Here is a 26,754-nt window from a genome sequence, read left to right on the forward strand (position 1 = left end):
TTGTGATCTTGTTTTTTTCTTTCAGTCTATGCAATGTAATGCAGTGCCCCAGTGTACAAGTACCCTTGATCTCGAGTGTTGTGTTTACTAAAGGCAGTTGTTTATATCATTTTGTGCTGGATTAAAATTCCTGTAAACATTGAAGAAAACCTGCCTAGTCTTGCTGTCATATTGTTTTATTAGGAAGTGTTAATTACTGTTTACTGCAGATATTTATGGAAAGTCCTGCTGTTACTTGCGTGGCTACGTGTACCAGCATTAATAACCATATTCTCCTAAGACTCATGCACGCTGCTAAACAATTTCCCCTTACAGCATGGCGACCATGCAAAACGACTCAGCATTTTAGCGTTCATTTAAGGCACAAACTTTTGCACTAGAGAAAAGTTATTTATTTGGCTAACATTTAATTTATCCCCTCTTCAGCCATGAGGAATAGATGCTGTCCCGGTAATGCTGCATCCCTTTAACTCATGTTGATTTATATGCTCCAGATATTTTATCATACAGAAGGCCCCGGCTCTCCAGCTTCCAGAGATCATGTTATCAGCTTACAAATATAGAATATTAGCCCATCTGAAAGGCAAGTCACGTTGTCAGGTTTGACCTGGATGACTGTGAGCTATGCCTGAGCTATTGCATTTGCTGCTGTAAACAAGAGGCAAGGCTATCTGCACTGTGCAGTCCATGGCAAAGAAGTCATCCTCTGAACTTGTGGGCTTCATTGTGAATTGTAAGTGAGCGTTGTTTGTTTGCACTACGTTATTAGAAATGGTTTAGTCTCTAAGCTTACATCCACTTAAAAAGAGATTTTTCCCTTTCTGTCTAAAGCACAATAGTTGGGGTACCAGAGCTAGCTAGATATATAAAAGAGGTATTTAATGTGCAGACATTATTGTTAAAGTGGACCTGAACTCTTGCACAGGACAGAAGGAAAACAGAGAGAAATGCACCCTGTATGTATTTAGAGAGTTTATCCTGTCTAATTCCCCCTCATCTGTTTTTAAGCACAAATTGTAATTTTATCTCTCCTCTGCATCAGCTGACTGCCACAGCAGATAAGCTCATTTGAAAGCACAAGATGTTAACAGTATGTCTGCTTCCACGAAAGCAGGAGGTAGAAACACTGCAGATTTATTGCAGGATTTGTGTCAGCTGTAACAAAGAAATGTTTTTCTGTAAAGGTTATTATGCTGTTGCATATCTTTTAGAGCAGAGAGGAAGTTCTGAGTTCAGGTCCGCTGTAAAATGATGTAACTTATACTATGCATGACTTTACTGACTGTCAGCAAACATCTACTCTTGAAAGTGTTTCTTAACACAAAGCTTAATAGTTTAAATGTTTACAAAATTTTTGCATGCAAGCTTACAGCAACATCTGCTGCTAGACACCGTTTTATCTAAGCAGCAGTCCCGTCTGCTCAGTACAGCTTGGTTAGTCATGGTCTGAACAGCAGTTGTTTGGGTACACTGAAAGATGAGCAAGGCTGACTCATTTTCCATGGCAAATCTTTGATTTCACAGTTCTGTATTCAGCTGTCTTGTTTTGCCCTGATTTTCCTTTTCCGGTAATGCCAATCGGTGTTTTGCCATTGTGAGTATAATTTGTTAGTAAACTTGGTGGCTTGACATAGCAGTGCATCTGTAATACTGTACAGATTACATGTGTATGTAGTACTCTGAGCATGACATATGGGAGTCAATTTCACTTTCATAACACCAGTAAGCTTTTACAGACAACTTGCAGGCTGGATCAGAAGCGAAAGGAAACATACTCAAATTACTTATCCTGATTTCTGTGCGTATTATCATCTCCTCCAAAAGTCAAATTACTATAAGCTGCTTGTGTTTGTTTTAAAGGGAACCAGAGGTGAGAGGGATATGGAGGCTTGCATATTTATTTCCTTTTAAACAGTGCAAGTTGCATTGCTATCCTTCTAGTTATGAACAATAATGCAATGCATTTGTATTAGTGAGTTTGCTTTTGTTCTAAAAGCTTATAAATTCCAGGCCCATATGCAATTACTTTTTCTCCTGAGTTTTCTCCTGGGTGATCATTTTAAATTTGTTAATAAAATACATTTTAAGCCATCAGAAAGCAAGAAATGCTCAAAATAATTTTGATAGTACCTTTTCATTTACTTTTTGGTGCTTTTTAGTTGAAAAGTGCTGGAAATGTATTTTAATTTGAAAATGAAAAATTATCTCCTAGGAGAAAACTCAAGTGAAAAAGTGAATTGCATATGCCCCCCAGTGTTTACATTACAAAAAAGAGCCAGATGCAGGCCGTTCATCCATGATCTACAGAGGTTATCTGCATTTCAGCAGATATGTGAAAGTTAGTTTAGAAAGTCAATGTGTCCCTGTAGAAGCAGTAGGAATAGCTTCAAATGAACATTATTTAACCACTTGCCGACCGCACGCTTATACCGCGCGTCGGCAAAGTGGCAGCTGCAGGACCAGCGACGCAGTACTGCGTCGCCAGCTGCAGGCTTATTAATCAGGAAGCAGCCGCTCGTGCGAGCGGCTGCTTCCTGTCAATTCACGACGGGGGGCTCCGTGAATAGCCTGCGGGCCGCCGATGGCGGCTCGCAGGCTAAATGTAAACACAAGCGGAAATAATCCGCTTTGTTTACATTGTACGGCGCTGCAGCGCAGCAGCGCCGTAAGGCAGATCGGCGATCCCCGGCCAATCAGCGGCCGGGGATCGCCGCCATGTGACAGAAGACAGCCTGTCACTGGCTGCACAGGACGGATAGCGTCCTGTGCAGCCCGGATCTCCAGGGGGGGCCAGGTAGGAGAGGGAGGGGGAGGATTTCGCCGCGGAGGGGGGCTTTGAGGTGCCCCCCCCGCAACACCCGGCAGGCAGGAGCGATCAGACCCCCCCAGCACATCATCCCCCTAGTGGGGAAAAAAGGGGGGCAATCTGGTCGCTCTGCCTGCACGCTGATCTGTGCTGGGGGCTGCAGAGCCCACCCAGCACAGATCAGCTAAAACAGCGCTGGTCCTTAAGGGGGGGTAAAGGGTGGGTCCTCAAGTGGTTAAAGAGCACCTCCAGCCAAAAAATTGTTTAAATGGCAATACATATATGTAGTCTATGCACCGTGTACAGTTAGATGAACATATAAAGCTTACATCTGGTACATGCTAGTGGATAGAACAGACTCACATTTATATCGGTAGTAGCAGGACCTTCCTTCTCCTCATGCTGAAGCCTTGCTAAGGTACAGCCTCAGCATTGAGTCCTTCCCTCCAGCCTGGTTCCCTCCCCTACCCCTCCCTCCCCTGCTATCCACCTACCTGGATCAAATTACATCTCTTTTCACAGAGAGGGGAGACAGGAGAATTGCTGCAGCCTGTCTGATCATGTCTGTTTGTGTGATGATTTGCTCAGCTGCCTGTGCAGGCAGGCAGCTTTTTGACCATTGTGTAGGTTTGCATGCTGCAGGACTCTGGAAAGAAGAGCTTCTGTCAGTTTTGCAGCTTGTGCTTGCTGAGGAATTTGCATACGTTGTCATGCAAATTGCCTGGCCACATTCATTGGAGGTGTGTACTATAAGTACTATGTGTGTCCCACAATGCTTTGCTGTTCATAAGGTTTCGTCCTATGTAACACTCCTGGTGGGGTGTCAGCCTTACTCTCTGTTTGAAGATCAGCTTAGAGTAATTCCTGAATCTGCGCTAGGCAGGATTTTCCTAGTGCAGTTAGGATGGTTTATCTGTTTGTTTGTTCTGTTGCCATTGTCCTGTCCCAACGTTGGTCGACAGGAAATGGTTCTGATCTCTGTTCTTGGAGTTGCGGTTGCTACCAGCTATCTCTTCTGATCTGTCTCCTGGGATCGCGCTAGCCACTTTTCGCTAGCGCTGTGGATCCTTCTGTTCTGTCTCCTGGGATCGCGCTAGCCACTTTTCGCTAGCGCTGTGGATCCTTCTGTTCTGTCTCCTGCAGTGGTGCTCAGCAGAGCTCGAATATTCGAGTAGCTCAAATATTCGAGCTCTTTTTCAGCTATTCGAGCTCGAATACCGAGCTCGAATAGCTGCAGCTATTCGAATGGGCTATTCGAGTTAATTCGAATAGCCCATTCACTATTCGCGCTATTCGAGCAAACAGCGCTATTCGAGCTCGAATACCGAGCTCGAATAGCGTCATAGCCCAGATTGATGTCCTTAGAGCCAATCAGAGGGCTCCCAGGCCCTCTGACGGCAGCCAATCACAGAGGGGGACCCTGGCCAGCCCCTACCCTATAAATAGCGGCCGCCATTTTAGGTTTTTCCGTCCTTGCCTGACTTTGTACAGAGAGAGATCTCCTCCTTTGTGCTTTGGCTTAGCAAGAGCTTTATTGTGGTCAATCACCTAGCGTTTTTGCTCACATACACCTCCTATATACACCTATATTGTTGTTAGTTAGATAGACATTGTATTTTAGTTAGTAGCTTGTGTGTTACATAGAGACAGCCAGCTGCTGCAGGCAAGCTTACACAGCTTTAGGCCTCAGGGCCTTGCCTGTGTGGGCACAGCTGTCCTCCTGTCCTCTGTTAGTTTATTTCTCATCTATACCAGTGTTTCTGCTGTCCTTTACTACTGAGTGATTGTACTTTGTAGTATACTGTAACTGTACTAGGACACTCACTGTCACTGTTTGTTCGTTCATAGCTCCTGCGTGTGTGCGTGCACTGTCTGTACAGTACACACACTCTATTTCCTTCTGATTAGTACTGATTATTGTAATTTCTAGTTGTACTTACTGTTACTACTTACTGTACTAGGGACACTCAGTCACTGTTCATAGGCTAGCTCCTGCGTGTGTGCGTGCGTGCACTGTCTGTACAGTACACACACTCTATTTCCTTCTGATTACTACTGATTATTGTAATTTCTAGTTGTACTTACTGTTACTACTTACTGTACTAGGGACACTCAGTCACTGTTCATAGGCTAGCTCCTGCGTGTGTGTGTGCGTGCACTGTCTGTAGTGTACTACACACACTCTATTTCCTTCTACTGAATCTGATTACTACTGATTATTGTATTTTCTAGTTAGTGTACTAGGGGACACACTCACTGTTCACACTTACTGATTACTGAATTATTGTATTTTGTATTAGTACTGTACTAGTAATCACTTAGTGATTAGTGTCACCTCACCCACCAACCCACTCCATTAAAGTACCCCACTTTTTCACCCGCCCTTTTAAAAAACGTTTTTGTTTACGCCCAAAACATCAAAGATGTCTGGAAGTGGCAGCCAGCGCGGTTTGGGCAAGGGGAAGGGCAGCAAGGGAATCAGGAGGAGAGGGAGCAGCATTGTGGCAAGCCGCGGCCGCGCCACCATGCACAGTTCCGCAGCAGCTGCGTCAGTGGCTAACATTCCGCCTCTAGCCACTGGCCGTGGACGCCTTGGGCGCCGCCCAGAAGGAGCATCTGCAACTCACGCTGCAGAGACACAGCAGCAGCAGCAGCGTGTAGTACCTGCTCCTATTTTCCTCCAGCCGGGTCGGAAACGTCCCATTGAGGAAAAGGATGCAGCCACTGTGGTGCAACTGATGACGGAGGATGAGCAGCCCGCCATCAGCTCTGCATCCGAGGCCTCCACCCTCACCACCACCACCACCCCTGTTCGCAGCAGCCGCCCAGCAGGGCCTGGGGAGGAGGCCAGTTCACCGTCACTTGGCGATCTGTCATTCAGCAGTCTTTTGACCCCAGGCATCATGAGTAAATTGTCTGCTGTTGTTAGCGATTTTGAGGAGGAGATGCTGATGGGCACTTTGGGGGAGGAGGGATTGGACAGCAAGACTGTGGCGACAGTCAAGCAGCCCATCCATGCATCAGGAGAGGAGTTTGGGGGGTCATCATCCCAGCAGGACATGTTTCAGGAGGGGGAGGATGATGATGACACGGTGACAGACAAAGACTGGGTGCCACCAGCTCCTGGGGATGTCGTCGTCAGCAGCTCTGAAGAGGAGGAGGAGGATGCGCTTGTGGGCCTTGCAAGGAGGCGCATCATTGCAAGCATTGGCAGCAGTAGGCAGGTCCCACAGCCTGCTGGTGTCTCAGGCTCAGCAGCAGCAGCAGCATCTGCCAGTACCACCACCAGCCGCACCCAAGCCCCCCCCCCAACCACCACAGGGAGACAGGCAGCAGCGGCTCCAGGCCATAGGGGGTTGTTCTTGTCACCAATCTGGCGATTTTTCACAATGCCCACAGTGTACAGCAGGTACGCCACTTGCAACCACTGTCAGCGGAAGTTGAGCCGAGGTGCAGACCCCTTAAAGTTCAGCACCAGCTCGCTCATCAACCACTTTGCTGCTAAACATTTCCACCAGCATGAGGAGTTCCAGAGGCTGAAGGCATCTGGTGCTGGCAGTGGCACCACACCCATCACTGCACAGCCTTCAGCAGCAGCAGCAGCAACAGCAGCCACCCGCCCTCCTGCTTCTCCAGCAGCACCAGCAGGAGTGCGGAAACGCACTGCTCCTCCCCCCTCTGCAACTCCTGCCGCCGACACTGAGGCCTGTTCTGGCAGCCAGTCCTCAGTGGCCTCTTCTGCTGTGTCCGCTGATTCCCGTGCTAGCAAAAGGCCACTCCAGAGCCTTTTGAGCGAGTCCTTCCAGGGGGTGGTTAGGGCTCTGCCTCCCAGCAGCCGTCGCGTGCGTCAGCTGAACGGCTTGCTGGCACGGGCCATGTGCTCCCAACTCCTGCCGTACACGCCCGTGCAGGAGGGGAGCGACATGCGTGCGCTGCTTGCTTGTGCAGCCCCAGACTGGCAGCTCCCCAGCAGACACTACTTTGCCCGCAGGCCATTTCTGCACTGCACCGCTTTGTGATGGCCAATGTGGAGCGAGGGCTGGAGCACGCGGTTGGTGAAAGGGTCCACGTCACCATGGACTCCTGGAGCAGCCGCTTCGGGACAGGCCGCTACCTGTCCTTCACTGTCCACTGGGTCAGCTTGGTGGAAGGGGGTGAGGATGGGAGAGCAGCAGCGGGCACAGCAGCAGCAGCAACACAGTGGGTGGTGCCACCCCGCAGGGTCAGGGGAAATGCAGCAGGTTCCTCCGATCCTCTGCCATCCTCCGGCACACCTGGCCAAACCCCCCGCCTCAGCAGCAGCGTGAAGGCCCGCCACTGCCAAGCGCTGCTGCAGTTGGTCAGCCTTGAAAAGACCAAACTGACGGCAACCCATGTGTTGGCCAAACTCCAGGAGCAGGAGAGGATTTGGCTGACCCCCAGAGGCCTCAGAGTCGGAGAGGTGGTGGCCGACAATGGGGCCAATCTGGTTGCCGCAATTGACAGGGGAAACCTGACCCACATCCCCTGTCTTGCCCACGTGCTGAACCTGGTGGTGCAGAAGTTCTTGCGCACCTACCAGGGGATGGGCGAACTGCTGGAAACGGCAAGGAACGTTGTGCGTCACTTCCGGTGCTCGGCTGCAGCCTGTGCGAGCCTGGAAGACGTGCAAAAGGAGCTGGAGCTGCCACGCCATCGGCTGATCCTTGACGTTCCAACTCGCTGGAACTCCACCCTGGCGATGTTGGAGCATCTGGTTGAACAGAAGCACGCTGTCAACCAGTACCTTGCCCTGGCCACTGTTTTCGCCGCTCAGAAAAGGGACAAGACCAGCAACATCCCGTCCATCGTCCCCGATGACGTCTGGAGGCACATGCAGCAGGTGTGCTTAGTGCTGGCTCCCTTTCTGCAGGCCACTAACATGGTGAGCAGGGACCATGCTATGGTCTGCGAGTGGGTGCCCCTGGTTTGTCTGCTGAACAGGGCCCTCGATGCTTTGCTGGAACAGGGAGTGGCAGCCTTGGACCAGCAGGAGCGGCAAGCAGCTGCACAGTCCACCTCTGAGGGGGAGGAGGAGGAGGACTTGGTGGAGGTCCCTGACCTTGCTGCTGATGAGGGGGATCAGCACAGCGCAGCTGAGTTGGTGCGGGGGTGGAGAGAGGAGGAGGCGGCAGAGGAGGAGGATGAGGACAGCACTGCCGTCGATGTGCCAGCACACATGGCCCGCCTCTTCCCAATGGCAGCGCACATGCTGACGTGCCTGCGCAAGGACCCCAGGGTGATCCAGATGAAGCAGAGGGAGGACATCTGGATCAGCATGATGTTGGACCCACGCCTCAAGGGGAAGTTGAGCCAGTTCCTGCCGCCTGCAGGAGGAGACCCAGCGCAACAAATAAGGAGCTTGCAGCAGGCCCTTGTTGAGCGCTTGGAGGAAGCCTTCCCCCAGCCTTCCACCCCCACTGTCCAGCCAGCACAGAGGCAGCAGCAGGTGCCTGCATCCAGCAGCAAGCGCCCCACAGACCTGCTGTCTCTCAGCAACGAGCTCTACAGGACTGTAGAGGCTCCGGCAGCAGTGACTAGAGAGGAGGTGCATGCAGCAGCATCCTCCTCCGGTCACAGCCAGCGCCTGACCCGCATGGTGGCTGACTACATGGGGTCCTACAGCGGGCTTGACAGCGATGCCCCTGTTGATCCCATGGAGTATTGGGTCAAGCGCCTGGAGATCTGGAGCGAGCTGGTGCAGTACGCCCTGGAAGTGCTGTCCTGCCCCCCTTCCAGCGTGCTGTCCGACAGCTGCTTCAGTGCAGCTGGTGGCGTGGTCACCGAGAAACGCTCACGTCTGTCTCACAAGTCTGTGGACAGACTGACGTTTCTCAAGATGAACCAGGCGTGGGTGGAAGGCGAGTTCCTGGCCCCTGTTGTCGGCGAGAGGGGGACATGAACTGGCTGCCGGAAGAACCATCGTTAATGTGCCTTACCACCCTTTACCACCTCCTGGCTCCTGCTCACTAAGCCAGCCTGGTTCACTTTGACTATTACGTCGCCTGCAGCCACACATTTTACATCTACAGTGGGCTGCTGTGTACTGCCCTCCTGCTGTCTGTCTGTCTGTGTTTCCCACTGCCAGGGCACACAGATTTACCTTCTGCTGCCACTCTGCCACCAGCTATTACGTCAAACAATAGCTATATCTGTGTAATTTGCTGTAAAAAAAAAAAAAAGTAAACCATTAAAAAAAAACCAATTTTTAATTTTTCTGAGGTGCCCGGGTTGAAAACTGTGTTGTCCCAGTTGTGTATTGGACACGATGTGGGCTGCACGACCGCTGTCTGGGACCTCCTGTTGTGTTTATTTACAGCCCTGGTATCAACGCTAGGTACCAGGGCTATTATGTCACGCTGCCTACCTACCTGCTGCCACACTCACACTACTCCTCCATTCCTCCTGCTGCTGCCTGTCTGTCTGTGTTTCCCACTGCCAGGGTACACAGATTTTACCTTCTGCTGCCACTCTGCCACCAGCTATTACATCAAACAATAGCTATATCTGTGTAATTTGCTGTAAAAAAAAAAAGTAAACCATTAAAAAAAAACCAATTTTTAATTTTTTTGAGGTGCCCGGGTTGAAAACTGTGTTGTCCCAGTTGTGTATTGGACACGATGTGGGCTGCACGACCGCTGTCTGGGACCTCCTGTTGTATTTATTTAAAGCCCTGGTATCAACGCTAGGTACCAGGGCTATTATGTCACGCTGCCTACCTACCTGCTGCCACACTCACACTACTCCTCCATTCCTCCTGCTGCTGCTGCTGCCTGTCTGTGTTTCCCACTGCCAAGGGTACACAGATTTTACCTTCTGCTGCCACTCTGCCACCAGCTATTACGTCAAACAATAGCTATATCTGTGTAATTTGCTGTAAAAAAAAAAAAAAAAGTAAACCATTAAAAAAACAACAACAATTTTTAATTTTTTTGAGGTGCTCGGGTTGAAAACTGTGTTGTCCCAGTTGTGTATTGGACACGATGTGGGCTGCATGACCGCTGTCTGGGACCTCCTGTTGTATTTATTTAAAGCCCTGGTATCAACGCTAGGTACCAGGGCTATTATGTCACGCTGCCTGCCTACCTGCTGCCACACTCACACTACTCCTCCATTCCTCCTGCTGCTGCCTGTCTGTGTTTCCCACTGCCAAGGGTACACAGATTTTACCTTCTGCTGCCACTCTGCCACCAGCTATTATGTCAAACAATAGCTATATCTGTGTAATTTGCTGTAAAAAAAAAAAAAAAGTAAACCATTAAAAAAAAAAAAAAAAAAAAAAAGGTTTAATTTTTCTGAGGTGCCCGGGTTGAAAACTGTGTTGTCCCAGTTGTGTATTGGACACGATGTGGGCTGCACGACCGCTGTCTGGGACCTCCTGTTGTGTTTATTTACAGCCCTGGTATCAACGCTAGGTACCAGGGCTATTATGTCACGCTGCCTACCTACCTGCTGCCACACTCACACTACTCCTCCATTCCTCCTGCTGCTGCCTGTCTTTCTGTGTTTCCCACTGCCAGGGTACACAGATTTTACCTTCTGCTGCCACTCTGCCACCAGCTATTACGTCAAACAATAGCTATATCTGTGTAATTTGCTGTAAAAAAAAAAAAAAGTAAACCATTAAAAAAAAAAACAATTTTTAATTTTTTTGAGGTGCCCGGGTTGAAAACTTTGTTGTCCCAGTTGTGTATTGGACACGATGTGGGCTGCACGACTGCTGTCTGGGACCTCCTGTTGTATTTATTTAAAGCCCTGGTATCAACGCTAGGTACCAGGGCTATTATGTCACGCTGCCTACCTACCTGCTGCCACACTCACACTACTCCTCCATTCCTCCTGCTGCTGCTGCTGTCTGTCTGTGTTTCCCACTGCCAGGGTACACAGAATTACCTTCTGCTGCCACTCTGCCACCAGCTATTACGTCAAACAATAGCTACTCTCATTACTCCTCCATTCCTCCTGCTGCTGCTGCTGTCTGTCTGTGTTTCCCACTGCCAGGGTACACAGAATTACCTTCTGCTGCCACTCTGCCATCAGCTATTACGTCAAACAATAGCTATATCTGTGTAATTTGCTGTGAAAACAAAACAAAAAAAACATTTAAAAAAAAAAAGGTTTAATTTTTCTGAGGTGCCCGGGTTGAAAACTGTGTTGTCCCAGTTGTGTATTGGACACGATGTGGGCTGCACGACCGCTGTCTGGGACCTCCTGTTGTGTTTATTTACAGCCCTGGTATCACCGCTAGGTACCAGGGCTATTATGTCACGCTGCCTGCCTCATTGACTGCCTGCTGCCACACACTCATCCTCCTCCTCCTGCTGCTGAATTTACCTCCTGCTGTCTGTGTGTTTCCACTGCCAGGGAGCACATACAACGGCGCTTCCACCATGCGCCACCAGCTATTTGTTACGCTCAAAAATAGCTGCATTTCTTTAAAAAAACAAAAAAATATATATACTTTTTATTAATACTTTGTGATATTATTTTTAGAGGTGTCCGGGTTGAAAACTGTGTTGTCCCAGTTGTGTATTGGACATGATGTGGGCTTCACGACCGCTGTCTGGAACCTCATGCTGTGTATTTACGGCCTGGTACCACCGCTAGGTACCACACAGCCTATTATGTCTCGCGGCCTGCCTCATTGACTGCCTGCTGCCACACAATCATCCTCCTCCTCCTGCTGCTGCTGCTGAATTTACCTCCTGCTGTCTGTGTGTTTCCACTGCCAGGGAGCACATACAATGGCGCTTCCAACATGCGTGCGCCACCAGCTATTTATTACGCTCAAAAATAGCTGCATTTCTTTAAAAAAAAATATATAAAAGAGAAATAAGTGAAAAAGAAGAAGACGATATAGAAGAAGAAGAAGAAGATATAGAAAAAGAAGAAGAAGAAGGAGAAGAAGAAGAAGATATAGAAAAAGAAGAAGACGAAATAGAAAAATAATAATAAGAAGAAGAGGATATAGAAAAAGAAGATATAGAAAAAGAAGATGAAGAAGAAGAAGATGAAGAAAAAGAAGATAAAAAAGAAGATGAAGAAGATGAAGAAGAAGATGATGAAGAAGAAGATGATGAAGAAGATGAAGATGAAGAAGATGAAGAAGAAGAAGAAGAAGAAGAAGAAGAAGAAGAAGATGAAGAAGAAGATGAAGAAGAAGAAGAAGAAGAAGAAGAAGAAGAAGAAGACGACGATATAGAAGAAGAAGAAGAAGAAGATATAGAAGAAGAAGATATAGAAGAAGAAGAAGACGATAATAAAGAAGAAGAAGAAGAAGATATAGAAGAAGAAGAAGAAGATAATAAAGAAGAAGAAGAAGAAGATATAGAAGATAAAGAAGAAGAAGAAGAAGAAGAAGAAGAAGAAGAAGAAGTATATACACTACTGAACAGAATTTTGGACACAACTTCTCTTCTCTTTCCACCTTTTTTTTTTTTAAAGGAACATCCCCACATAATCACTTGCTGTTGTTACTTGGAAAAAAAGATGTTTCTTGCATCATTCACCCTCAAAACAAGTGTTGGAAGCTATTTAAGGCCAATTCGAATAGTCAGCTTGAATAATGAGCTCGAATACCGACTCGAATAGTGAGCTCGAAGTCCGAGGTCGAATCGAATAGTAAAAAATATTCGACTCGAATATTCGACCGAATTCGAATAATTTACTATTCGAATTCGACCAAACTCGAATAATAAAAAGGGGTATCCGAGCATCACTGGTCTCCTGGGATCGCGCTAGCCACTTTCCGCTAGTGCTGTGGATCCTTCTGTTCTGCTACTCTGTACCTGGATCGTGCTAGCCACTTTTGCTAGTGCTGTGGATCCTATCTCTCGCTTGTCCCTGTTTTCGTGTGTCTGTCTTGTCTGCTACGACCGCTTGCTGGAGGCTCGGTGAGGTAACCGTTAAGCAAGCGTTCGCGTCCTCTGTTTAATGTTTGTCTGTCGATGGTTAGTTAGGCATGCTTGTCTCTATTGTGCTTATCACGTGGAGACCGCGCATAACCGCGTGCACTGTTGCGAATGAGTGTGGTGTTCGCGGTTAGCTAGCGTTTGTTGTTTTCCGCATCTTCTCATTGTATTATTTGCTGTGCCTTTGCTACCCTCGTATTCTGTTCTGATCTGCCTTGTGTCACGTCTGGCGATCGCACCTCTCGCGATCGCGTTCCTATTTGATATCTGCTGTTGTGTGTGCGCGGTCGCGGGGCGGCGACTGGATTGGCGCACACCCATACAACCTGTCCCTTTGCTCGTTCTCATTCGCAATCGCCTCTCTTGCGATTGCGTTCTGCGCTTCGTACAATTCCTGTCTGGCATTTGTGGAGGTACAGAGGATTGGTTCCTCTGCACTCCCCAGCGTAATCTGCCAACAGGAATTTCCCTCTACAGGTGCGTAGCACCTTTTGCTGGGTGCCTGCAATTACACGCTTGTGGAGGATTTCCGCCGTGTCAGTGCACGCGTTGTGCGCTGATCACAGAGAAAGTTCCACAATCGTTACAGTTTGCTATAATTCTTATTTCAGATGTCGGTTTGTCTGCCTGGATTAGACCACATGGACATCTGGGTGGAATTATGACATCAATCCCCCCGCATCCTTTGCACCTATAGTTTGCAAGGAAAAAAAACACCCTGGCCCAACTTAACATTGGGGCGGGGATTTCAAATCCATATATTCAATACGGACCCTGTGGATGAGAAAAATCACACTTTATTATGTGTGATTTTATATATCATGGCAATTTGTTAGGTTTAAAGCAAACTGTAATTTAGAATGTAGGTACTCTTTAAAGAGGGATTGTCAGCCACAAAATTCCATTTACCCACTGCTCTGTGTTCATTGTGCAGCCTGGAACCTCACCCTGCATTGTAAGCTCTCCAATCTATTCAGGAATGTTTCTGCTGTAATAAAGCTTATCTCCATCAGATTTGCTCTATTCTCACCATCACGAAGACAGTGAGAGAGGGAAGCTTGTCATCTCCCCTCCCACCTTCCTACTCTTCACTGATTTGCTGAGTGCAGTTCAGTGTGAGCTGAAATACCATCTCTATGCCTGTGCTCTCATGTGTTTACAAAGCAAGCAGCTATGACAGAGATTCTATGAGTAACAAAAAAGAGTAAAGGAGGAAATTACATCAGTATTGGCTTCAGTCAGAGGGAACCAATAAGTCAAATGCTAGCAACAGAATTCTATTTATTAACTATATAAAATTCACTGAAATTAAAACATGGACAGTACAATACATCTGATTGATGTTGGAGGATGGGCAGGAAGTGGAGGGGCAGTGCCATAAGTATATATGAGGTGGTATTGTGTAGTGTGTTGTGGCAAACTGCTTCTTGGGGTACTGATTCCTGATGAGGCCATTAGTAACAGCAAAACATGTCGAATAGGGGTACCTTATTGTGAGCCCACATCAGCAGAGGTTTTATACATCGTGCTGCTGCTAGAACTGCAACACTTTCTAGACTGCCTATATTACTTCCACATGGAGTGGTAATTATGCTCACTATCCTGCACTGCTTTCTACCTTATGTTGCTACAATTGGCTTGTTGCTCACTTGCATTTAGACTGTTTGCACAGTACCCACGCTGGGCTTTCTGGATTGCTGACACAGTACATGCATATGGAGTGATATTACTGCTCAACCTCCTTTATGTTTTTTGCCTATACCACTGCGGCCGTTTGGATGTGCATTTGCATTTCAACCGTATGCATGGTTACCTATGCTGAGTCCTTTGATATCTTCTATGAACTGTGACATCGTACAGCTCTTGTTTGCTGCCTTTGTTATTTGCTGCCTCAGCTGGGAGTTCACCCCCTTTTTACGGATCTACTCAGTCTGCCTGTGTGTCGGTGGGAGTCGTCAACCAGGATCTCATTATATTCTTAGTGATCCTCTGTGCTTATCCTGGATTTACTTGTCAATTGCATCTGAGGATCTATGTTTCATCTTCAGCTGGGATTTGTCTGTGATTGGGATTAGTCCTATGGGTGCATTTAGCAGCTTTGAACTTGCATGAAATAATTACCATTGCCTTTGTCAGGGGGGCAAACAATCATTATCTGGATGAATTTGCACGCAGTTGTGCTTTTTCAACAAATGTGCAATCAGGGCGGCAGCCATTTTTCAGTGTGGACTCCAGCCACACTGTCTTTACCTGGTGCACAATTTTAGCATTTTGAAGGGGGAGAAATGTTGTGATTTATGATGCTTCAATAATGAATATGCATTTTTAATGTTTCAATAACATTTATATGTTTATACCGACATGCACGTAAGAGCCAATTCTTTCTTTATGGTTTTTATATTTTATATTGTTGGCATGGTGCATGCTGGTTATATTTGATCGTGTTATGTGCTGTTTAGCAGTTTTGCATATTTAGCCACAGCCCTCATTTAGCCTTGGTGCTTCGTACAATACATCTGTTATGTAAGTAGAGCAAGTAGTTATCTACTTATAAATATGTTATTTCCTGGCATAGTATGGCTGCCCCTGCTGCTTTAAGTTGATATGAGCACAGACTGTAACTTGTTTACTATCAGCATAGGCACAGTGTAACAGCTCATATTGTACATACTGACTGATCTGGACCCTCTTCTTAAGTTATTTTAAACTATGCATGCATCGACATTTTGAAATTAAACTTTTTTTAAAACAGGAGCTGTTTTCCATTACAACCAATAACATTCCTTATTTCATTTCTGGGAGAGAACTGAAGATAAAGCCAACAGCTCAAATCTTGGTTACTCCACTTTTCATAAATCAGTCCTTCTATGGGCCTTCTGACCTTTTGGATATGACATTTATGTGTTCTGAAGGTTCGGTTAATGTCAGTACACAGTAATTACAAAAAGTGGAGCAAAAACCTAGATCAGGATAGAGTGACTGAAAATAGATATCTTGCTTCATATTCCTGGAGAATAAAAAGAAAGCGGCAATTTTGCTTGATTTAAAAAAATAAAAACAAAAGGATAAGGATAACAAAAGGATAAACCACTGACTGATTAGGCACAACACCCTTCTAAATATATGTATGTATAACTACAAATACAGTATCTTTATAAAAAGACATAAAAGCAATATAGTGATTAGGTTTCCTATTTTGTGATCATTTTCACCACCTACTCTTTAAAAAGGTAGCCATAAGCTTTTAGGCCTCTTTCACAGTAGGAGGTTGCGTTTCAGTGCGACCTTAAGGTCGCACAACGCGGCCCTAATGCAACGCATATAGACTTTAACTTGGACGTTATTGTGCGTTCTTTAACAATGCGTTAAGTGTTATGACGTCTTTCTATATTCGTCTCTTGGTGCACCGCTTTCGTCGCACAGTGATGAATATAAATAAAACATTTTTAGCTTAGTATTGTGGGCTGTTTGGTGATTACTTCGGATACTACAAATAAACAAAAATCCCCCCAAAAATATACAAAAAACAACTGGAGCATGCGCAATAACAAAAGAAACACAAAACACGTGTATTTATTTACGATGGAACGAAAACGGCGCATGCGTTACATTTTAAAAAAAAAACATTACTGAGAATGTGCAACACAAATAACGCAGCAGATTCATTGCTAAACGCACAGCATGCAGCACTTTCTAATAACGATACTTGTTACACACAAACACAACGTGTGCACTGTGAATGTCGCACAGACTTATTGTTGTGCGTACGTCTGCATTGAAACAGTTTCTAACGTGCGACTTTAACGTCGCACTGTGAAAGAGGCCTCAGATATTTTTATATGATTCAGTATTAGATTCAATATAATTAACACATCCAATAAAATACAAAATAAGGACATTTACAATCCAGGCGTTCATGCCTTAAAAGGTTCAAAAATTGATAGAAATTGATAGAAATATATATATATATATACCATACTTTCAAGTGAGATTTCTTCCTCTATTTCTCCTGAAAATAATTTTAGCTTGCATCAGACACAGTAATTTTCTCAAGCCAGAGACCAAAATCAGTGTGGCAGCCAGGATTTAAAATACAAAAGGGTTCCCTGACATGTCTGTCATCTGTGCCTATGACCACATAATCACACTTATTTTTGTGAGACAAATGGCAGAAAACTAATATGGTTCAACATGAACAGACATGGGCTCCATAATGCAATGTTGTACGTGGACTAATACATTTTCTCAAGACATGGGAATGTTTATAATTGTTTTTTTTTTTTTTTTTTTTGCTATCATTCCCATCGGTTTTGATAGATGTGCATTTTGCCATTTTGAAAAGTATTTTTTTCAGTCCTTTTTCTAAATATTTAAAAACTTTTTTAACAATTTTTTTTCTGCATAGAAGGTTTTCCCTAGAATTGAAGAAAGTCATTATTGTCATTATGTGATGAAATAGGATGAACGTTTTCTTAGCTATCAAAATGGCAAATTTCTGGGTCCAAATGAGAAAATTTATCAAACTTAATTTGGAAGTACCGTAGTTTTTCACAAAAATGATTTTAATTTTTTATGAAAACCAATGAAATTAATTATAATTGTTTCAGCATTTTAAGGTACTCTGAACAACCTGGTTTCAGATAACCCTGGAACTTAGCAGAAATACTTTGCAAATTTGTTTTACCAAAATATTTAGGCAAGTTTTTCAGGAGATGGGGTCAATTGTAGACACAGAGGAACATGTTGATGACCCACACTACTCTCCAGGTAGGAAGAAGAGTGCAGCTGCTAGAGAGGGGAGTGATGATGACCCGCACTACTCTCCAGGTAGGAAGAAGAGTGCAGCTGCTAGAGAGGGGAGTGATGATGACCCACACTACTCTCCAGGTAGGAAGAAGAGTGCAGCTGCTAGAGAGGGGAGTGATGATGACCCACACTACTCTCCAGGTAGGAAGAAGAGTGCAGCTGCTAGAGAGGGGAGTGATGATGACCCGAAATACTTTCCAGGGAGGAAGAAAAGTGCAGCTGCTAGAGAGGGGAGTGATGATGACCCACACTACTCTCCAGGGAGGAAGAAAAGTGCAGCTGCTAGAGAGGGGAGTGATGATGACCTACACTACTCTCCAGGTAGGAAGAAGAGTGCAGCTGCTAGAGAGGGGAGTGATGATGACCCACACTACTCTCCAGGTAGGAAGAAGAGTGCAGCTGCTAGAGAGGGGAGTGATGATGACCCACACTACTCTCCAGGTAGGAAGAAGAGTGCAGCTGCTAGAGAGGGGAGTGATGATGACCCGAAATACTTTCCAGGGAGGAAGAAAAGTGCAGCTGCTAGAGAGGGGAGTGATGATGACCCACACTACTCTCCAGGGAGGAAGAAAAGTGCAGCTGCTAGAGAGGGGAGTGATGATGACCTACACTACTCTCCAGGTAGGAGGAAGAGTGCAGCTTCTAGAGAGGGGAGTGATGATGACCCGCACTACTCTCCAGGGAGGAAGAAGAGTGCAGCTGCTAGAGAGGGGACTGATGATGACCCACACTACTCTCCAGGTAGGAGGAAGAGTGCAGCTGTTAGAGAGGGGAGTAATGATGACCTGCACTACTCTCCAGGGAGGAAGAAGAGTGCAGCTGCTAGAGAGGGGAGTGATGATGACCTGCGTTACTCTCCAGGTAGCTAGAAGAGTGTAGCTGCTATGGAAGGGAGCAAACAAAATCTGATGTTGAAAACCCTGCAGTGGATTTAGCATGTGTCAATTTTCAAGCTGCAGACATTTACATAAAATTTGCACCAACACATAATAATTTGCACCTCATTGGCTATCCTTCCTTACCAACTGATTTGATAGTTGACTGCTGACCAACTGCCAGTAGCAACCATGTAGATGTAACTAACCTGGGGCTTCTACAAATGTAGCTGTATGGTGTTCATCACCATCACTGTTGAAGTATGGTTCAAAATTGTTGCATGGAAAATCAGAAAAGTGCTTATTCAGTATATCCTTTGCAGTAGACTTAAATGTCTTGTGAATGCTTGTATCATTGTTGCAAAGCAGTTGAGGGCCTTTTGGGAGAATGGTGTTACCAAGTAATTGTCTAAAATTGCAAAGCTATTGTCCTATAGCTATTGTGCTCTAAAAAAAAAGCTCTATGTCATGAGTATATGCTGTTTCAATATGTGAAATAAATAAAAAAAATGCTGTAAAAATGATACAACAATCAGAAGTAATTATATGCAAAGGAGAACTCAGAAATCTTTAAAAAATGAGTAGAATGAGGAATCATCAGGTTAGAAAGTCAGATTTATTTATGTCTGGGTATTCTCCATCATCTCCTGTCTAACTGACAATTAGTAATGAAGCCAGGATATAATGAAAAGGATCATTACCATGTTTATATCCTGGTTGAAGAGATTTCCTAACTTCCTGTCCCCACGCCCAGGTAATTGATGGCAGAAGTGGATTCTCCAGAATTCAGGAATAGAATGCTAAAATATTTCAGTTGACTATTCAGTTTAAACACATATTTGTACGACACAGGGGCCTGTTCTCTATGTAAATGGTGTCAAATGATGCCAGCCTCCATATCCCTCCCACTGCAGGTTCCCTTTAATGCTATGTGGATGTGCATAGGTTCTTATCAAAGATACAATGTATTCACATTAATTTACAGACATCACTGATGATGTGTTATATCCATATTAATCAAATACTACAACATTCAACCAAAATACCAGGGACAACACTTGAATTAGACTTCCCTTTCAAAATTAGCAATAGATCGACAATTAAATAAATTCAGTTGTCTGCACCTCTTCATTACCAATGATTGTCACTACAATGTGTTATTATCATGGATTTTTACTGAATAGGACAAAATTATACTATTCCCTACAAGCAAAGATGAAAGAGGTAACTAACATTTCTCGTTTGCAACAAAGTAATTGGCAAAGATTTGAGATTGAAGGGACATCAAGCATGAGATATGATCTACCTTATAAATAAAACATTCACAAGTCGAGTTCACTCATTAAGAAATGCAAGCATTATCTCGGAACAGCTTTATGTTGATTGTGTATTATGGGCATTTAACAAGCTTGGAAATAAGTCTAATGCATCGCCATCAATAGCTGAAAAACAATTGAAAACCTGTAAGACGTGTCTCCTGAATAAAATGCCTTACTGAGTCCTATTTATTCTTAGCACATTATTTTCACGAGCAGCCATGAGATTAGTCTCGTTGTTTTCAGAACATGTCCTGTTAATATATGATCCCCTGGTTAATTACAAAAGTGAGTTGAAAGATAATAAAACACACAGATGAAAGGTCATTCACGTCAGGACTTCCAAAGGGTGTATATATTTATCTTCATAGCATCAGTAATAAAATTCTCAACTTAAGGGCTAGGTACAATTAATTGCTAAGAAATATTGCAATTTGTTGTAAAATATGTCAGTTTTGTCCCTCAGTAAAGAGAATGAGCAAGCTCTCCAATTAGAGGACATTACTAAACAAGGTGGATTGTAAAAAGGAGTTTCTTAAGTATGGGTTAGTTATATAGGTCAGTATTTCTTAAATGCTTACCATCACAAAGCAGAATACTCCTCACCCTGCCATTACTACAGCACTGCCAGTCTGAGATGGACCTTTGTACTTTCTTCTTGATCTGGCCAGAACTGCTTAGAATCCAAGTTCCAGTGGGGTGTACTAGATAAAAGAGGCAAAGCCATGACTCTGACAGTAGGCCTGATGCTATTCCAGGTGATAAGTAGCTTGCAGATGCGAGCTACTTATCACCTTGCCATCGCACAAGGATTACCGGCAAATCCTATTGCCAGTTTCACTCGTGCGATGGCCGATCGTTAGGGAGCATTACTCAGGCGAAAGCCTGAGCGATGCTCCCTATTACCGAGCGATGGGGAGCGAGGTTTACCCTGTGGTGCTGTCCATCAGCACCACGGCCTCACTCCCCACACATGCGCACAACCCGCCGAACATCCGCCGCCATCTTCCGCCGCTGCATCTGGGGGTCTCCTTTAATAAGGAGACCCCCAGAGCTCCCCGCCGGCCGCCGCTCATCTCCGCAACCCCCCACAAAGTTACAAAGCTACAAATTGCTTAAATTCCTTACCACCGCTTTACACCCGTCGGCCGCCGCATCTCGCCGCAAGTCCCCGCTGTGTAATTACAGTGTACGAGTTACTGTAATTACACTCACTAATAACAGAGTCCCGGCAAAGCATCTTTGAATCAGCCACCGGGGCTCCCCATTCATTGGTTCACAGGCTGAGCCATTTCCATTGATCCAGCCTGGAGAACCAATGGGGAGCCCCGGCGGCTGATTCAAAGATGCTTTGCCGGGACTCTGTTATTAGTGAGTGTAACTACAGTAACTCGTACACTGTAATTACACAGCGGGGACTTGCGGCAAGATGCGGCAGCCGACGGGTGTAAAGCGGCGGCAATTTGTAGCTTTGTAACTTTGTGGGGGGTTGCGGAGACGAGCGGCGGCCGGCAGGGAGCTCTGGGGGTCTCCTTATTAAAGGAGACCCCCAGATGCAGTGGCGATGTCCTGCGTTAGCATGTTTAGGACCTGCTTTTTGCAGGTCTAAGCTAACGCTCATGTCTGCCGGGAAGCATCGCTTCCCGGAGGCATGCAAAGTGTAATAGGATAGGGTGTAAGGAACTTGCTGGGCGATAATATCGCCCAAGCGAGTTCTTTTAGCACCCTGCCTAGGGCTAAATGCAATTGGATCAGGCGAATTTATAGTCGCCTGATTATCGGACTCACCAGCATTTAACACTGGCGAGTCTGACAATTGCATCACGCCCAGTGTGTTGATTTCACTTTCAGAAGAAGGATTTGCATTATGAATGTCTAATTAGTCCTAGGAGACTTATGAGTTAACTGAGCACCCCCATCCATATTAGGTCTGATTAACTGGTTGAAACTGATCTTTTTGAGAAATCAAAGTTAGTATTTGGAACACTTGCAGTTTATTGTGATTGGAGGTTAAATGTAATAAAATATTATATTTTTGGATGTCTTATTGTCTGTACAGACACAAAAACAATGGCGTCAATTCACCAGAGGTTACCAACCTATTTATCTCTTGGGAGGTAATTTACCTCCTGTGATATCTCCAAATGGCAATTCTCCAGAAGTATAGGGGAAAATATCGACAGAGAGAAATGCAAGAGATAAATGTGAGATAAGTATGAGATAAATAAGTGATAGTTAGTAGTTAGTTTTTCTCCAAATCACAATTCACCAGGGAAGAAAGGGGGTGTGGCCATTCGTTATTTTTTCATCTCTTTATCCCCTGAATGAACCTGGAGATATCGTGGTTTTCACACAGCAGCTGCTGCTGTGGAAGATGGAGCCTTTTGAGCTTACTCTGTTAGGCCTGGTGCACACCAAAAACCACTAGCAGATCCGCAAAATGCTAGCAGATTTTGAAACGCTTTTTCTTATTTTTCGGTAGCGTTTCAGCTAGCATTTTGCGGTTTTGTGAAGCGTTTTTGATGTAGTAGATTTCATGTATTGTTACAGTAAAGCTGTTACTGAACAGCTACTGTAACAAAAAACGCCTGGCAAACCGCTCTGAAGTGCCGTTTTTCAGAGCGGATTGCGTTTTTCCTATACTTAACATTGAGGCAGAAACGCCTCCGCAATCCAAAATCTGCAGCAGCCTGGGAGTATGCGTTTCTGCAAAACGCCTCCCGCTCTGGTGTGCACCAGCCCATTGAAATACATTACCCAAGCGTATCCGCAGCCGCAAGCGGATCGCAAAACGCAGCCGAACCGCTCCGGTGTGCACTAGGCCTTAGAGCTTGCTTTTATTATGAGGAGACGAAGGCGCAGGAGGAGGGTCTGTTTAATCGCCCCCCATACTTTTCGTGAGAGAACAGTTCTTGATAATTTTACTGAGACAGAGGTGGTGAAGAAGTTCAGACTCACTCGTGATATGATTTATGATATGATCCGGCAGTAAAAGGCGGGAATACTCTGGTCAGGTAGTGGTAAAACTCCGCCTCCTACCCACAATGCTTCACTTTCAAGCTTACAGAGAGGAAAAGTATCCCATGTAAATCATTAATACTGATTACCTAACTCTCTGCTTTCTCACACTTTCCTCATGCATATCTCTCCATTATCCCCTGCTATCGAACACTTTTCTCTCTGTCCTCTCACACTGGTGAATTGACTCCAGAGTGTTAAAATACCTCATGAGATAAACTACCTACCTTTTTTCTCTTAGTTAATCCTCTCTGGTGAATTGACGCCAATGTGTTTATGCCTTCTAACAATCCCGAATGATCACACTGTGTGTTATTCGATACATAGTCTGGCTGCAACCCTCATAAATACTAAGACCAATGCTCATTCTCAATAGCACGTTATTCTGGTTGAGCAATTTTTGACCAGTCAAACCAAGAAGTGTAGATGATCAGTGTGGCCACATTATATATTTGACTGGGTAGTCATAATCATTTAAATGCATTACATTTTTGCTTAGGGTAGAAATATACTAGGTAGAATTTCATATGCATTTTCCACTATGCGCTATGGGGAAAACTCATGCAATTCTGCCTAGACTGTTCATTCCCTTGATGCGTAGCTGAAGTGATTATGATCATCCAGTCAAAGACTTACAAATCTTTTATATGATAAAACCAATCACATGCTTTTCATGACTTGCCTAATGATAGGAAATCACCTTTGCTGTGTAAAATCAGTTTGAAGCAAATAAGTTTGAATAAATCAGTTAACCACTTAAGGACTGCAGTCATAAAACCCCTTAAGGACCAGAGCCTTTTTTTCCATTCGGACCACTGCAGCTTTCACGGTTTATTGCTCAGTCATACAACCTACCACCTAAATGAATTTTACCTCCTTTTCTTGTCACTAATACAGCTTTCTTTCGGTGCTATTTGATTGCTGCTGCGAGTTTTACTTTTTATTATATTCATCAAAAAAGACATGAATTTTGTCAAAAAAAATGACTTTTTTAACTTTCTGTGCTGACATTTTTCAAATAAAGTAAAATTTCCTATACATTTGAGCGCGAAAGTTATTCTGCTACATGTCTTTGATAAAAAAAAAACATTCAGTGTATATTTATTGGATTGGGTAAAAGTTATAGCGTTACAAACTATGGTGCCAAAAGTGAATTTTCCCATTTTCAAGCATCTCTGACTTTTCTGCGCACCTGTCAGGTTTCATGAGGGGCTAAAATTCCAGGATAGTACAAATCCCCCCCAAATGACCCCATTTTGGAAAGAAGACATCCCAAAGTATTCAGTGAGAGGCATGGTGAGTTCATAGAAGATTTTATTTTTTGTCACAAGTTAGCGGAAAATGACACTTTGTAACAAAAAAAAAAAAAAAAAAAAGTTTCCATTTCTTCTAACTTGCGACAAAAAAAAATGAAATCTGCCACGGACTCACTATGCTACTCTCTGAATACCTTGAAGTGTCTACTTTCCAAAATGGGGTCATTTGTGGGGTGTGTTCACTGTCCTGGCATTTTGGGGGGTGCCTAATTGTAAGCACCCCTGTAAAGCCTAAAGATGCTCATTGGACTTTGGGCCCCTTAGCGCAGTTTGGCTGCAAAAAAGTGCCACACATGTGGTATTGCCGTACTCAGGAGAAGTAGTATAATGTGTTTTGGGGTGTATTTTTACACATACCCATGCTGGGTGGGAGAAATATCTCCGTAAATGACAATTGTTTTATTTTTTTTACACACAATTGTCAATTTATAGAGATATTTCTCCCACTCAGCATGGGTATGTGTAAAAATACACCCCAAAACACATTATACTACTTCTCCTGAGTACGGCGATACCACATGTGTGGCACTTTTTTGCACCCTAACTGCGCTAAGGGGCCCAAAGTCCAATGAGTACCTATAGGATTTCACAGGTCATTTTGAGAAATTTCGTTTCAAGACTGCTCCTCACGGTTTAGGGCCCCTAAAATGCCAGGACAGTATAGGAATCCCACAAATTACCCCATTTTAGAAAGAAGACACCCCAAGGTATTCCATTAGGAGCATGGTGAGTTCATAGAAGATTTTTTTTTTTGTCACAAGTTAGCGGAAATTGATTTGAATTGTTTTTTTTCACAAAGTGTCATTTTCTGCTAACTTGTGACAAAAATAAAATCTTCTATGAACTCACCATACTCCTAACGGAATACCTTGGGGTGTCTTCTTTCTAAAATGGGGTCATTTGTGGGGTTCCTATACTGCCCTGGCATTTTAGGGGCCCTAAACCGTGAGGAGTAGTCTTGAAACCAAATGTCGCAAAATGACCTGTGAAATCCTAAAGGTACTCATTGGACTTTGGGCCCCTTAGCGCACTTAGGGTGCAAAAAAGTGCCACACATGTGGTACCGCCGTACTCAGGAGAAGTAGTATAATGTGTTTTGGGGTGTATTTTTACACATACAGATGCTAGGTGGGAGAAATATCTCTGTAAATGACAATTATTTGATTTTTTTTACACACAATTGTCCATTTACAGAGAGATTTCTCCCACCCAGCATGGGTATGTATAAAAATACACCTCAAAACACATTATACTACTTCTTCTGAGTACGGCGATACCACATGTGTGACACTTTTTTGCAACCTAGGTGCGCTAAGGGGCCTAACGTCCTATTCACAGGTCATTTTGAGGCATTTGGATTCTAGACTACTCCTCACGGTTTAGGGCCCCTAAAATGCCAGGGCAGTATAGGAACCTCACAAGTGACCCCATTTTAGAAAGAAGACACCCCAAGGTATTCCGTTAGGGGTATGGTGAGTTCATAGAAGATTTTTTTTTTGTCACAAGTTAGCGGAAAATGACACTTTGTGAAAAAAAAAACAATACATATCAATTTCCGCTAACTTGTGACAAAAAATAAAATCTTCTATGAACTCACCATACTCCTAACGGAATACCTTGGGGTGTCTTCTTTCTAGAATGGGGTCATTTGTGGGGTTCCAATACTGCCCTGGCATTTTAGGGGCCCTAAACCGTGAGGAGTAGTCTTGAACCCAAATGTCTCAAAATGACCTGTGAAATCCTAAAGGTACTCATTGGACTTTGGGCCCCTTAGCACAGTTAGGCTGCAAAAAAGTGTCACACATGTGGTATCGCCGTACTTAGAAGAAGTAGTATAATGTGTTTTGTGGTGTATTTTTACATATAACCATGCTGGGTGGGAGAAATATCTCTGTAAATGACACATTTTTGATTTTTTTTACACACAATTGTCCATTTACAGAGAGATTTCTCCCACCCAGCATGGGTATGTGTAAAAATACACCACAAAACACATTATACTACTTCTCCTGAGTATGGCGATACTACATGTGTGACACTTTTTTGCAGCCTAGGTGCGCTAAGGGGCCCAACGTCCTATTCACAGGTCATTTTGAGGCATTTGTTTTCTAGACTACTCCCTACGGTTTAGGGCCCCTAAAATGCCAGGGCAGTATAGGAACCCCACAAGTGACCCCATTTTAGAAAGACAACACCCCAAGGTATTCTGTTAGGGGTATGGTGAGTTCATAGAACATTTTATTTTTTGTCACAAGTTAGTGAAAAATGACAATTTGTGAAAAAAACAATAAAAATCCAATTTCCGCTAACTTTTGACAAAAAATAAATTCTTCTATGAACTCATCATACACCTAACAGAATACCTTGGGGTGTCTTCTTTCTAAAATGGGGTCACTTGTGGGGTTCCTATACTGCCCTGGCATTTTACGGGCCCAAAACTGTGAGTAGTCTGGAAACCAAATTTCTCAAAATGACTGTTCAGGGGTATAAGCATCTGCAAATTTTGATGACAGGTGGTCTATGAGGGGGCAAATTTTGTGGAAACGGTCATAAGCAGGGTGGCCTCTTAGATGACAGGATGAATTGGGCCTGATCTGATGGATAGGAGTGCTAGGGGGGTGACAGGAGGTGATTGATGGGTGTCTCAGGGGGCGGTTAGAGGGGAAAATAGATGCAATCAATGCACTG

General features: G+C 44.6%; 1 protein-coding gene across 1 annotated transcript in view; it reads left to right on the forward strand.

Moving 5' to 3' along the window:
• The first annotated feature begins 650 nt into the window (after window positions 1-650).
• LRRC2 (leucine rich repeat containing 2) overlaps window positions 651-26,754 on the forward strand; it is a 351,879-nt gene continuing 325,775 nt past the window's right edge. Inside the window, exon 1 of the mRNA XM_068271441.1 lies at window positions 651-733. The gene's annotated coding sequence lies outside the window, so the exon portion shown is untranslated. The remainder of the gene's footprint in view (window positions 734-26,754) is intronic.

Source organism: Hyperolius riggenbachi, chromosome 1 (assembly GCF_040937935.1).
Source record: "Hyperolius riggenbachi isolate aHypRig1 chromosome 1, aHypRig1.pri, whole genome shotgun sequence".
NCBI lineage: Eukaryota > Metazoa > Chordata > Amphibia > Anura > Hyperoliidae > Hyperolius > Hyperolius riggenbachi.